The following is a 14,245-nucleotide window of genomic DNA, read 5'->3' as shown; positions in this document are numbered from 1 at the left end:
CAGGGGAGGGGCAGAGAGAGGGAGACCCAGAAGCCGAAGCAGGCTCCAGGCTCTGAGCTGTCAGGACAGAGCCTGATGTGGGGTTCAAGCCCACGAATGCGAGATCATGACCTGAGCTGAAGCCATACGCTCAACCGACTGAGCCCATAAAGATTTTTTTTTTTAACGTTTGTTTAGAAAGAGAGAGTGCAAGCATACGCAAGTTGGGAAGGGGCAGAGAAAGAGGGAGAGAGAGAATCCCAAGCAGGCTCTGTGCTGTCAGGGTGAAGCCTGACCTCAATTCAACAAACTCTGAGACCATGACCTAAGCTGAAATCAAGAGTTGGACATTTAACCGACTGAACCACCCTGGCATCCTGTAAGATTTTTATTTTTGAGTAATTTCTGTACCCAGTGTTGGGCTCCCACTCACAACCCTGAGATCAAGAGTCCCACACTTCATTGACTGAGCCAGCCAGGTGCCCCTATTCACATATGTAGATTCTGATAACTACAATCATCAGGGTACAGAACTTTTCTATCTTCACAAAGAAACTCTTATGCTAACCTTTCTATAACCTTCTTCATATTTCTAACCACTGGCAACCACTGGGGCAACCACTGACCTATTCTTCATCTGTATAATTCTGTCATTTCAAGAATGTTATAGAAGTGGAGTTATAAAGTATACAACCTTTCGAAATTGGGTTTTTTTACTCAGCATAATGGCCGCGAGATCCCTTCATGCATCCACAGTTTGTTGCATGTATCGTGTTGTTCCTTTTCATTGAGTAGTAGTCCATAGTATGGGTGAGCCACAGTATATCCATTCATTTTTCATAGGACATTTGGATTGTTTCCACTTGTCAGCTATACAAATAGAGCTACTACTATAAACATTCATGTATGGATTTCTTATGTGGATGTGTGTTTTCATTTCTCTAGGATAAATACCCAGGAGTATCATTGCCAAGTCTTATGGTAAGTCTGTGTTTAACTTAATAAGGAACTGCCAAACTTCTCTTCAGAATAGCTGTACCATTTTATATTCCTACCAATGATGTATGAGAGATCTAATTGCTCTATGTCCTTGCCAGTGGTTGGTATCGTGGAATTTTTTTTTTTTTTTTTTGCCATTTTAATAGAGGTATAGTGGTGTATTATCATGGCTTTGATTTGTATTTTTCCAGTGGGTAATGATGTTGAATATCTTTTCATATGCTTATATATGCCATTAAATACTATTTGCCATTCAAATATCTTCTATAGGGAAATGTGTAAGTCTTTTGCACATTTTCTAATTGAATTTTGTGTTTTTACTGTTGCATTTAGAGCATTCTTTATATATTCTGAATACAGATCTCTTACCAGAACTGTGCATTGCAAATATTTCTCCCAGTCTGTATCTTTCTCTTAACAGGGTCTTGCTCAGAGCAAAAGGATTTGGTTTTGATAAAGTCCAATTTATTGGTATTTTCTTTTATGGATCATGATTTTAGAGTCATGTCTAAGAATTCTGCATAACTCAGAAGATTCCCTCCTATGTTGTCTTCTAAAAGATTTATGGTTTCACGTTACATGTGGATTTATGATCCATTTGGGGTTAATTTTTATATCAGGTGTGAGGTCTAAGTCAAGGTTCATATTTATGCCTAGGGATGTACAGTTATTCTAACACCATTTGTTGAAAAAAAAAAATCCTTTCTCCTTTGAATTGCTTTTGCCTTTTGGTCCATATCCGTTGACTGTGTCGTGTGGGTTATTACTGGCACTCGTTTCCATCGATCTGTGGAATCCACGTGGCCACACTGTCATGATGACTGTGGCTGTATAATAGCTGCTTGAAAATGAGGATAGTGTGAGTCTAGCAACTTTTCTTTTTTTGTCCTTTTCGTTTCATTTTCTGTTCGTGTATTTCCCTATAAATTGAGAAACTGTTTCTCTAGATCTACAAAAAAATTTTTTTCATAAATTTCATAGCATTTCAATAAACATATAATTCAGTTTGGGGAAGACTGATACCTTTAGTATGTTCAATCAGTTTTTCAGTCCATAAACCTAGTAAGTTTGTCTATTTAGGTCTTTTAAAAACGTTTGTACCAAAAACAAAAGTTTTTATCAGAGTTTTGTAGGGTTTGCATACAGATCCCCTACGTTTTGTTAGGTTTAGACTGCAGTATTTTTCTTTTGAGGAGAAATTATAAGTGGTATTGTGTTTTTAATTTCAGTTTTGACATGTTCGTTGCTGATATAAGAAACAGAGTTGATTTTTGTATATGACTCTTGTGACCCTGCAAAATTCAATTATAAGTGTTTCCTTTTCTTCCATTTCCTGGAAGAAATGGTGTAAATTCCTGTTATTTGTTCTTTTAATATTTGGTACAATTCAGCAGTGAAATCATCTGGCCTACACACAGCTTTATCAAAAAATTCTAAAATGTTGATTCAATTCCTTTAGTAGTTACGAGACTATTCAGTATATCTATTTTATTTGGGTAAGTTTTGATAGTTTGTTGCTTTTGGGGAATTGGTCAGTTTCATCTAAATTGTTGAATGTATGTGCATAGAGTTGTTTGTAGTAACTATTATCCTTTTACTGTCTGCTGGGTCTGTAATGTCTGCTGACATCTCCTTTTTCATTCCGGATGTTGGTAATTTCTCTTATCTCTTTCTGGTAGACATGAAAATGCTTTGTTATCCATTGTGCCCATCTCTTTTAATTCATGTATATAAACTGTTTACATTTAATGTAATTATTGGTATGTTAGGATTTAAGTCTGCTATTTTATTTTTCTGTTTCTTTCTTCTGTTCTTCATTGATCTTTGCTGTCTTTCTGTGAGTCACCTGAAGACTTTTTAGTATTCCGATTAGATTGATGTATAGTGTTGATAAGTCTATTTCTTTGTATAATTTTGTTAGCAGTTACTGTACATTTGCATATGTAACTTATCACAGTCCAGCAATATCAACCTTACTCCACTTCAGATGAAATGTAGAAGCATACCATTGGATAGTTGGGATTTTGTTTCCTTTTTGTGCTAAGGTACCTGTCAAATGAGCAATTTGCCCATGTCAGATTTCCCCAAAGTGACCACTGCTATAATACCTAATTGTCCTTGATGCAATTGTGCAACTTAGGAAGTTGTATGCAGGATTTAGCAGTATAACAGTATATCATGAAGGAAAAATTATTTGGTCTGACATTGAAAGCAGACTTAGACTAAAAAGACCTCATGAGCATCATTGCACTGATAATATGTTGTGCAGGCACATAACCTCCAAGAATCTGGCCAAGCACCAGCTGTAGCCAACTGAGAACTCATTTAAAAACAAAACAAGAACAGTTCTAGGAAAATGAAACTAAAAGGAGTAATTCTTTTTTTTTTTTTTTAATTTTTAAATTTAAGTTTTTGTCAACATACAGTGCAATGGTGGTTTGGTTTTAGGAGTACAATTCAGTGATTCATCACTTACATACAACACCCAGAGCTCATCACAACAAGTAGTGTCCTTAGTATCTATCACCCATCTAGCCCATCCCCCACCCACCTCCCTCCATCAACCCTCAGTTTGTTCTCTATGGTTAAGAGTCTCTTGTGGTTTGTTTCCCTCTCTCCTCTCCCCCCACCCCATATGTTCCTCTGTTTTTGTTCCTTAAATTCCACATATGATTAAAATCATATGGTATTTGCCTTTCTCTGATTGACTTATTTCACTTAGCATAATACATTCTAGCTCCATCCATGTTGTCACAAATGGCAAGATTTATTTGTTTGTTTGTTTGTTTATTGTCAAGTTAGCTAACATATAGTGTATATGGTATGCTCTCGGCTTCAGGAGTAGATTCCCATGATTCATTCTTCTTGATGGCTGAGTAATATCCCATTGTGTATATATACACCACATCTTCTGTATCCATTCATCAGTCAACGGACATTTGGGCTCTCTCCATAGTTTGGCTATTGTTGACAATGCTGTTGTCAACATTGGGATGCGTGTACCCTTCCGAATCTGTGTTTTTGTATCCTTTGGGTAAAAACCTAATAGTGCAATTGCTGGATCATAGGGTAGTTCTATTTTTAATTTTTTGAGGAACCTCCATACTGTTCTCCAGAGTGGCTGCACCAATTTGCATTCCCACCAACAGTGCAAGAGGGTTCCCCATTTTCCACATCCTCACCAACACCTGTTGTCTTATGTTGTTAATTTTAGCCATTCTGACGGATGTGAGGTGGTATCTCATCATGGTTTTTATTTGCATTTCCCTGGTGATTAGTGATGTTGAGCATCTTTTCATGTATCTGTTAGCCATCTGGATGTCTTCTTTGGAAAAGTGTCTATTCATGTCTTCTGCCCATTTCTTAACTGGGTAATTTGTATTTTGGATGTTGACTGTGATAAAGCTCTGTATAGGTTTTGGATACTTACCCTTTATCAGATATGTTTGCAGATGTCTTCTCCCATTATGTAGGCTGCCTTTTAGTTGGTTGTTTCCTTTGCTGTGCAGAAGCTTTTTATCTTGATGAGATCCCAGTAGTTCACGCTGGCTTCTGTTTCCCTTGCCTTCGGCAATGTGTTTAGTAAGAAGTTGCTGCGGCTGAGGTCAAAGAGGTTGCTGCCTATGTTCTCCTCTAGGATTTTGATGGTTTCCTGTCTCACATTTAGGTCTTTCACCCATTGGGAGTTTATTTTTGTGTATGGTGTAAGAAAGTGGTCCAGGTTCATTCTTCTGCATGTTGCTGTCTAGTTTTCCCAACACCATTTGTTGAAGAGACTTTTTTCCATTGGACATTCTTTCCTGCTTTGTTGGATATTCATTTCTGGGTTTTCTGTTCTCTTTCATTGTTCTGTGTCTGTTTTTGTGCCAGTACCATACTGTCTTGATGACTACAGCTTTGTAATGTAACTTGAAATCTGGAATCGTGATGCCTCCAGTTTGGCTTCTCTTTTTCGGGATTGTTTTTGCTATTATAAGGGTCTTTCGTAGTTGCATACAAATTTTATGATTGTTTGTTCTAGCTCTATGAAAAATGCTGGTGGTATCTTGATAGGGATTGCATTCAATGTGTAGATTGCTTTGGGTAGTATAGACATTTTAACAATGTTTGTTCTTCCACGGACATGGAGTACTTTTCATTTCCTTCTGTCCTCTTCAGTTTCTTTCATGAGTGTTCTATAGTTTTCAGAGTGTTAGATCTTTTACCTAGGTTAATTCCTAGGTATCTTACTGGTGTTGGTGCAATCGCAGATGGAATCAATTCCTTCATTTCTTTTTCTGCCGCTTCATCATTGGTGTATAGAAATCCAACAGATTTCTGCATGTTGATTTTATATGCTGCAACTTTGCTGAATTCATGTATCAGTTTGCACTTCTGTGGTGAAGTCTTTTGGGTTTTCTACATAGAGTACCAGGTCATCTGCAAATAGTGACAGTTTGACATCTTCCTTGCTGATTCGGATGCCTTTTATTTCATTTTGTTGTCTGATTGCTGAGGCTAAAACTTTCAGTACTATGTTAAATAGTAAGGGTGAGAGTGGACATCCTTGTCTCGATCCTAACCGTAAGGGAAAGGCTCTCAGTTTTTCCCCATTGAGGGTGATATTAGCAATGGGTCTTTCATATATGACCTTTATGATGTTGAGGTATGTTCCATCCATCCCTACTTTGTTGAGGGTTTTTATCAAGAATGGATGCGTCTATTGAGAGGATGGTATGGTTCTTATCCTTTCTTTTATTAATGTGGTGTATCATGTTGATTGATTTGCAAATATTGAACCAGCCCTCTAGCCCAGGAATAAATCCCATTTGATCATGGTGAATAATTTTTTTAATATAATAAAGAGTAATTCTTAAAATACCTTGAAAGGTGATTGTTGTGGGTTGAATTGTTTTTCCAAAATGTTATGTTGAAGTCCAAACCCCAGGTACCTGTGAACGTCACATTATTTGGAAATAGGGTCAAGTTAAGATGAGGTCATATTGGATCGTGGTGGGCCCTAAATCCAATGACTGGTGTCTTTATTAGGAGAAGGAGGTTTGGAGATGCAGAGATCACAAAGAGGGAAGTAGGCCATGTAATGACAGCAGCAGAGATTGGAGCACTTGCTGGTACAAGCCAAGGAGCACCAAGGATTAAAGCAACTACCAGAACCTGGGAAGGATTTTCCCTTACAGCCTCCAAAGTGGGTATGGCCCTGTTGCCACCTTAATTTGAGACTTCTTGACTTCAGAATTACGAGAGAATCAGAATCTATGGTATTAAGCGACCTAGTTTGTGGTAATTTGTTGTGGCAACCCTAGCAAACTAAGAGCGACCCAAGGCAAAGTCTACTCTGAAGATGCAGGGCGGATGAGATGTCCTGAGCACCTTGGCCATCAGGACCGGCCTCACTGACAGTTTATCTGGCCTGTATCCCTCACTATAGGCGTTTCTCTTACAGACGAGTGACAGTTAGGACAACAGACAACCAGACAGATAATAGGAATGCTGAGTTAAATGCTTAGAAGCAAAATTTCACCAAAGAACAGTGCAAACTGATCAGAATTCAAAAGCCCTAGGAACGAAATAGAGACCAAACAGTGAAGGGCTCAACAGATTATTTGGAGTTCATACTCAGCTGCTGTCAAACAAGGTGAGGTTTCTTGGGCTAGCTGAGGAACCAAGGGGGCGTCCCTGTAAGAAAATTGGACAGGCCTGCAGGTTTGGACTCGTCCTAGGTGATTCAAAGAAGGGTTAACGGGAGTGGAGACCAGTCGTGATTTGGGGCTATTTGATTGTGTACCTTGGTAATTTTATCTCAGAGGCCGTACCTTTAAAGCCCAGCTAGAATCCTCACTGGCAAAAAACTGTGTTAGAAGAGTGGGGGGTATAATTACATTTGGAGCGGCAGTTCCATTGGTTCAGATGTGCTCACAGAGTGGTTGTGCTCTATCTTGGTTCATTAGAGCCGGGTGGAAATGTTACAGTCTTCCTATTAGCTGCCAAGGCCATTTTTCACTTTCTGAGGGCCCGGCCTGGGGAGAGCCCATAGCACTTTCGCCTACAGTCCCTTAGTTAAAATGCAGTCATGTGGCCACATTAAATGCACAAGAGGCTGGAAAGTAGACTTTGGCTGTGTGCTCAGAAAGAAATGTGAATCAAGTTTTACAATTACATAACCATACTCTTCGTTTTGGGTTTTTCATGGTGGTTGTCCCTTTTAAATTATGTTTTGCCTTTGTCCCCATTCCCACTCCCGCAGACCTACACCCTCGTGTATTTAACATATGCCCTTCTGATTGACCTTCTGTATATTAATTTGAAGTTATGAATCTCTGAAAAATATGATTGTTTTGAATATGTTTTTAAATGTATATAAATGTTTGTTGTCTGTATGTCATTCTGATTATTCATTTTTTCACTATATGTTTTTGAGATCTATCCACGCTGACACCTGTAAACCGAATTCTTCCCTCCTGATTGCTTCAAAATACTCCATTTATTCATATTATTTCAACATTTTATTCTGCCATGTACAAAAGACAAAAATGTTTTAGTAACTTAATAATGTCATATTTACTTTTTGTTTATTGTTTTTAAAATTTTTAAATGTTTTTTTATTTTTTTGAGAGAGGGAGACAGAGTGCGAGCAGGAGAGGGGCAGAGCGAGAGGGAGACACAGAATCCGAAGAGGCTCCAGGCTCTGAGCTGTCAGCACAGAGCCTGACACGGGATTCGGACTGATGAACTGCGAGATCATGACCTGAGCCGAAGTCGGACGCTTAACCGACTGAGCCCCCCAGGCGCCCCTAATAATGTCATATTTATTCTTTATTTTATTCTCAAATGCGCAATTTGGGCTGGGATTGCAGGGGCAGCTCATCTCTGCTCCATGCATTATCAGCTGGAGCTGGCAATGACTCAATGGGTTGGGGTCAGAATTAGCTGAAGGCTCGCTCTCTCACACGTAGTGGTCAGTGTTGGCTATTGGTTGGGACCTCAGCTGGGGTTGTTTGGTGGCACACCTATACATGACATGTCCGTGTAGCTGCACGGCTTCCCTGTAGTGCAGTGGCTCAGTCCCAAGAACTGTTGTCCCAAGAGGGCAATGCAGAAGTGCGTGAGTCTCTTGCGACCTTGTCTTGAAGTCACGTGGAGTCGCTTCCATTGTACCCTGTTGGTTGAGGGGGACACAGGGTCTTCCCAGGTTCACAGGGAGAAGACATAAAGCCCACCCCCCAATGGAAGGAATGTCCGTGTTACATGGTTAAAAAAAACCCAAACAAACATGTGGGAATGTGGGATGGAGTATGTTGTGGCATCTATCTTTGGATAGGACAGTCTGCCACATTTGTGAAAATAAAAAATCTGATTTGGATATGACGACATGATTTGGATACCAAGGCTGGTTAGCAAAGCTTTTTAATTATAAAAGTTATATTCCAGTATGCTCTTTCTTTTTGGACAGAGTATTAGACTGCGGTCAATAATTGCTTGCTTCCTGTATTCTTAGACTTTTGTTCTAAGATTATCAATACCTTTCCCCTCAGTCCTTGTTTTTTATGTGATCGATATAATGAGATCAACCAGTTCATAGGACATGAAGAATGTAATACAGAGAAATTGATTTTTGTTTTCTTTAAAAAATACATCCTGTAGTGAAATGATGGCAATCATCTTTCAGGACTGACCTGCGATGAAGAGAGTACCCATTGCCCACCACTTGGTTATTTGGGGGGGGAAAGCTTAGAAGAAAGAGTAATAGCTAGTTCTCAACCTCTTTTTTTTTTTTTTTTTTTTTTCCTGGAGCTGCCCAGAGAATCTCTTAGGTACTGGATATTCTGATTAGATACCCTTAATGCACATGTGACTATTCTGAGCTGATGGTCTCCATCACTAGAAAGTAGGTCTGTAATTTTTGTCGTTCTCATGCTTGCTTTCTCCGATCTGTTCTCTCCTGAGACTCTGTTAAATGTGATGGTGCTTAAGGACAACACTGCCAAGATCGCTCTACCTTTCTTAAAGAGATACAATGTGAGAAGAGTGGGGAAGCGTTCTCACAATCAGCAAGGCCAAGAAAAGGTTGTAGTTGAAATCATCCAACCCTGTGCTGAGGTCTGTGTATCACTTTAGCCATTTCTCTCAATCCAGAAAAACCATGGCCAATCAGATGGCAGTGGTGATCATGGCAGCATTTCCCTTTGGGTGCATAGAGTTTTCACCAAGGCAGAAAGTCACTGCTTAAAAAAATGTGACGTATGGTGGGCCAGTCAAGTCTGTCCCTCCTCCTCCTTGATTCTCTAGGTCAAGATGAGATCAGTCTTGGGCTTTTCTTTTCTTTTGTTTGTTTGTTTAGTGGAAATTTCCAAATGTATACAAAAGTAGAGAGAACAGTATAGAGAACTCCCGTGTACCCATCCCCTAACTTCAGCAGTTACCAACTCAAGGCCAGTAGGACATGCTTTAAAAATATAACCATAATATCCTACATTTGAAAGTTTGCGATTTTTGAGGCTGTTGAAACATGCAAAGGTGTGCCATTGGAGAGAATGAAGCAAAGATACAGATACGTGGCGTATAGCATGACAAAGGAAAAGAGCTCCAATCGCTGAAGTCTTGGAGAAGGCTCCAGTTTGGCAGGTCTCCCCTTGATGTGAAGAGCTATGCCCCGTTATTCTATCCTAATAAATCCCCTCCTCCTTTTTTTTTTTATAACATTGGTTTGAGTTAGACTTTCGTGACTAATGTTACTGCTATCTAGATAGCTTAGTGTTACTCCTCTCCGTGTTCTTTGATTTTTCGCACCACTCAACTTAGTTTAGCAATGGTAATGCTAACAGCTACCATTTATTGAATGCCTACCGTGTGCCAGATCCTCTTACCAAGTACTTAACCTTCATTCCTTATAAGGACCCAGCGAAAACAATTATTTCCCTGTGTTGTTGATGAAGAAAAGAAGATTTACATGGCTTAGGTAGTCTGTGCTCAGGTTACACAGTTAGTAAGCATGGAACCAAAATCCTGTTCTAACCCTCAACCTCTGTTCTCACTGTGCCATGCTGCACGTGACGGACATGATTTTTATTTTCTAAAAAGCTGACCTAAGTCTGTAGCATTAAACCATGAGGTCGGCAGACTGTTGCCTCGCCTTTCTAGGCACACAACTAGACTCCTTCTTTGCATTTAGGGTTGGCCTTGTGGTTGGGCTCTACCTTTGAAATGTGAATAGAAGAGACGTGCCCTGTTTCATGACTGGGCCCATAAAGCTTCCCGTTGGCTGCCCTCTGTGCTCTTTCTGCTTCTGCTATCTGGTTTACACTGCCGAGGGTGACCTTGGCAACCACATGTTGAAGATGGCAAAAGCTGACAGCCTGGGTCCCTGAGTGACTATGCAACAGAGCTTTCTACCACCAATCTGAAACCTTCTGGAACTGTTTATATGAATCATAAAGTCCTACTGTATTTAAGCCATTGTACATTTAGGGGTCATTTCTTAACAGCTAGCTTTCCTTAATTTTTATGTACTGTTTTGGTTATTCAGTATTTACCTGTGAGAGAGAGGGAGGGAGAAATGGATGGATGGATGGATGGATGGATGGATGGATGGGATTTCTCAGCTCTGCCTAAGGCATTGCAGAGGTCAAGCCCTTTCAAAAGAGCTAAATATCTTCTGGAATTACTCTGGGGTAGTGAAGGAGATAAATGAGCAGGATAATGATGGGGGAGGTAGGCACCCTGGGGTGAGCAGAGGCTTGATTCTGTTTCAAAAGGGGAATTGTGGACATGGGTGGGTCCCTTGGAGGCGTTGTGAGGGTGGGGGAATTAGGAAGTGAGAAAGGGAAGTGGGACAACAGCAAAGGCGAAGTTGGCCAGCCCCAGGCTCTGCCCAAAGGCCTGGTAATGGTCACAGAAGTGACCTTCAGAGCTCTGAAGCTGCTGGCGCCAGAATGCTCCAGATGGGAATGACCCCTGTTAGGACAGACTGTTCTCCTTTTACCATTAGCGGTTTTTAAAGCAAACGCAAGCAATGTTTTTGCACAATGATTAAAATTGTTATAGGACAGATTAAAAAAGTGACGAGAAAGAATGAGCATGTTAGAGTTGTAACTACTAAAGTGTATTGTACTGGAAGATAAATAATGTGTAAAAAGGCAACTCGTAGTTAGGGTGGTGGTGGGGTTCTTGGAGACGGCAAGGGTAACGAGAATCATTTAGGGTTTGACTGGATCCAGCATTCTCACCCAGGAGGATATCGCCCCTAAGAGGGTGAAAATTGGTTCATGGGGGAGCAAAAAGAACTTGGATATTCAGTGGTTTGTGGCCCTCCAGGGGGCCACAAAGAGAAATATATCTGTGGTGGTAGAATTTCATGGTGGGAAGGGGGAATTAGGAAAAAATGTCTAAATATCTCCTTAAAGGGGTGATGATGAAAAAAAGGTTGAGGCACACTGGACTAGATGATTCCAATGGAGGAATTTTGTTGACCATCCATGGGTCCTCCTGGGAAAATGAATTAGAAATAAGTGCATTATCTTGACGGAAGGAAAAAGACCTTACACATGGCCTAGGAATGTGGGAAATATAAAATGCACTGGGAAATATAAAAGCAGCAGTGGGCAGCTGGGCCACCCCCACAGCTGCTCAGTAGATGATCAACTGCTCCCTCCGTAAATGTCAGTGTCCAGGACGCTGGGCTGAGGGCCTGAGACACGCGGGGCCATTTCCCAGACAAGGCGATAGGAGGGGACAAGGCAGGGTGCAAGTCAGGATTCAGGAATTAACCCACCCACCTCCCACCCTCCCGATTTGTTTTGTTTTTTATTCCCTTGTCTTCTGCCTCCTTCCCTCTTCTCTCAAGACGTCCATCATTCATTTCTTCTACAGGCTGGGGAATCAGTAGCAATGTTAATGAGTGAAAGAAAAGAATGCTAGAAACAGCCGCGGGCTGACATCAAAGAAATGAACTTCAGCCCTGTGATTGTCATGTGGAAGGCCTGGAAATACACGCGAACATCTGTGAAATCAAATCAAAACGCAGACAGGCTTTTGGCCTCCCTACTCCATGTTTCCAGATATGATTTGGATGCGCAGTTCCTTAACAAAATAAAAATGAAGGACCATGTTAAGTATGGGGAATGGTTCTCATCCCACGGGTGTTCAGCCGTGGAAATGGCTTCTGGCTCTAGGCTGCTTGAAAGTCTAGAGTTTGCTATCAGTCTGAAAATAGCGATGTTGTTTCAGAGGGGCTCTGAAGGATGGAAAGGAGGGCCCAGCACAGGCCACTCTTTCCTCTTGCCTTCTCCCTGGTGCTCATTAAGGAAAAGGTTCTGATCAAACAGTAAGAGTTACTACTTCTGGAGCCCTTACTACAGGTCAGGTAGTTTTAAGTGCTTTACATATATTAATTTACTCCTTTAACCAAACAGCCCTGTGAGGGGAGTACCATTATCACAATGGGAAACTCAAGCTCCGAAAAGCTAAATTGCTTATCCAAGGTCACACAACTACTGGTGGCACTGAGAATTGAGACGATAGGAGCCCTGGGGCCAACTCTCTACTTGCCAATGATGTCTTTGAGCACAAGAGTGAATGGGCTTACACTGAAATTGCTTTTGACATTACATCCTTGGTATGGAGTCTTATTTAATTTTTTAAAATTTACATTCAAATTAGCATATAGTGCAACAATGATTTCAGTAGATTCCTTAGTGTCCCTTACCCATTTAGCCCATCCCCCCTCCCACAACCCCTCCAGAAACCCTCTGTTTGTTCTCCATATTTAAATGGACTCTTAAAAACTGAGAATAAACTGAGGGTTGACGGGGGGGGGGGGGGGGGGGGGGGGGGGGGGGGGGGGGGGAGGGAGAGGAAAGTGGGTGATGGGCATTGAGGAGGGCACCTGTTGGGATGAGCACTGGGTGTTGTATGGAAACCAATTTGATGATAAATTTCATATTAAAAAAAAAAGTCTCTTATGTTTTGTCCCCTCCCTGTTTTTATATTATTTTTGCTTTCCTTCCCTTATGATCATCTGTTCTGTGTCTTGAAGTCCTCATATGAGTGAAGTCATATGATATTTGTCTTTCTCTAATTTCACGTAGCATAATACCCTCCAGTTCCATCCGTGTAGTTGCAAATGACATAGAGTCTTCTTTAAAGAACAATGTGTCAATCAGCAGGCCTCTGGCGCAGTTGAATCCTTGGGGGGCACTGACAGGATGGACTAATTGCTTACCGGACACATCTGCCCTCTTGTGATGAAAATTATTCAAATAGGATCTTCTCCAGGTCTCTGGAATGCACCTACTTAGTCCTTTGGTCTAGTTCCGTGGTTGAAGAATGAAGAATGGATAGCCAATGAGGAAGCTGACTCTGTAGAGTCAGACTTATGCATCTCCCAACCTTCTCCAAGATGTTCCTAGCTTTGTGACTCTCAGACAGTGAGGCTTATAAATGTGACTCCAGAGTCCTGTAACTTTTAGCACCAGGGATAAGGGGGAAACAGATTAGGCTTCCTGAAGAGTCCCAGGGACACTAATGAGACCCCATCTGCGTCCGTAGGGAGGGAGTTTATTTTGTTTAAGTGGCCCTAGTGGATTAGGACCAGATGTACAAGACTTGGCAGAAAGATGGTCAATTGCAGAATTGAACTGAAGGTCACAAACTATCAGAACAGAGAGGAAACAGAAGCAGACAGGCCCGTGTTCTAGTCCGTGCTCTACCGGTGACCTGCTGTGTGACCTTGGGCAAGTTGCTTTTGTTTGGCACCAGTTTCCTCAGCGGTAGAGTAACAGAACTGAACTACATGAGCTCAAAATCTCAGGTGTCGCCAGGTGCGTCTTTCAACGTTCACCAAAATCCCTTTCCTGATGGGCTCCCCATCACACACACATTTTTATGCACATTATGATTAGTAAGACAAGATCCACACCCATCGTCACGTGTTTTCTCATTCATGAAGTAACTCCTACTTCTCTGGGTTGTTGGGAAGTCATCGTCTCCATTTGATGCAGTGTTAGGGGATCCCGTCAGACTAGGTTTGTTTGGGCGAAGCAAGGACACGTATGCACAGCTATATATTTTTTTAAGTAAGGAAAACTGATTTTGAAGATACTGATGCCTATGCTGATGAATTATTATGCTACACAGTGCCAGCTTCAAACAGAGGCTGATTTAGGGATTATTCATTCTCCCTGAAATTGTGGTGATTACCAGTGCCAGCCTGTAGCTCTAATCTGTAGGGTGGGGGTCCAGGGTCAAAGGAGACCTTACTGGCTTCACTTTA

General features: G+C 41.2%; 1 protein-coding gene and 1 non-coding gene across 2 annotated transcripts in view; both read left to right on the top strand.

Annotated features, from left to right (window-relative positions):
- ZNRF2 (zinc and ring finger 2) overlaps positions 1 to 12,089 on the top strand; it is a 133,380-nt gene extending 121,291 nt beyond the window's left edge. The window contains exons 6-7 of the transcript XR_008296750.1: positions 925 to 960; positions 11,845 to 12,089. The gene's annotated coding sequence lies outside the window, so the exon portion shown is untranslated. The remainder of the gene's footprint in view (positions 1 to 924; positions 961 to 11,844) is intronic.
- Positions 8,617 to 8,685, top strand: LOC113604280 (small nucleolar RNA SNORD2). The gene has a single exon (XR_003426155.1). It is a non-coding gene; the product is annotated as a small nucleolar RNA SNORD2 (small nucleolar RNA).
- Positions 12,090 to 14,245: the final 2,156 nt, after the last annotated feature.

The sequence above is a fragment of the Acinonyx jubatus genome, chromosome A2 (assembly GCF_027475565.1).
Source record: "Acinonyx jubatus isolate Ajub_Pintada_27869175 chromosome A2, VMU_Ajub_asm_v1.0, whole genome shotgun sequence".
In the NCBI taxonomy this organism is placed as follows: domain Eukaryota; kingdom Metazoa; phylum Chordata; class Mammalia; order Carnivora; family Felidae; genus Acinonyx; species Acinonyx jubatus.
Note: the sequence above shows the minus strand (reverse complement) of the source record. Positions and strands in the feature narration are given on the sequence as shown.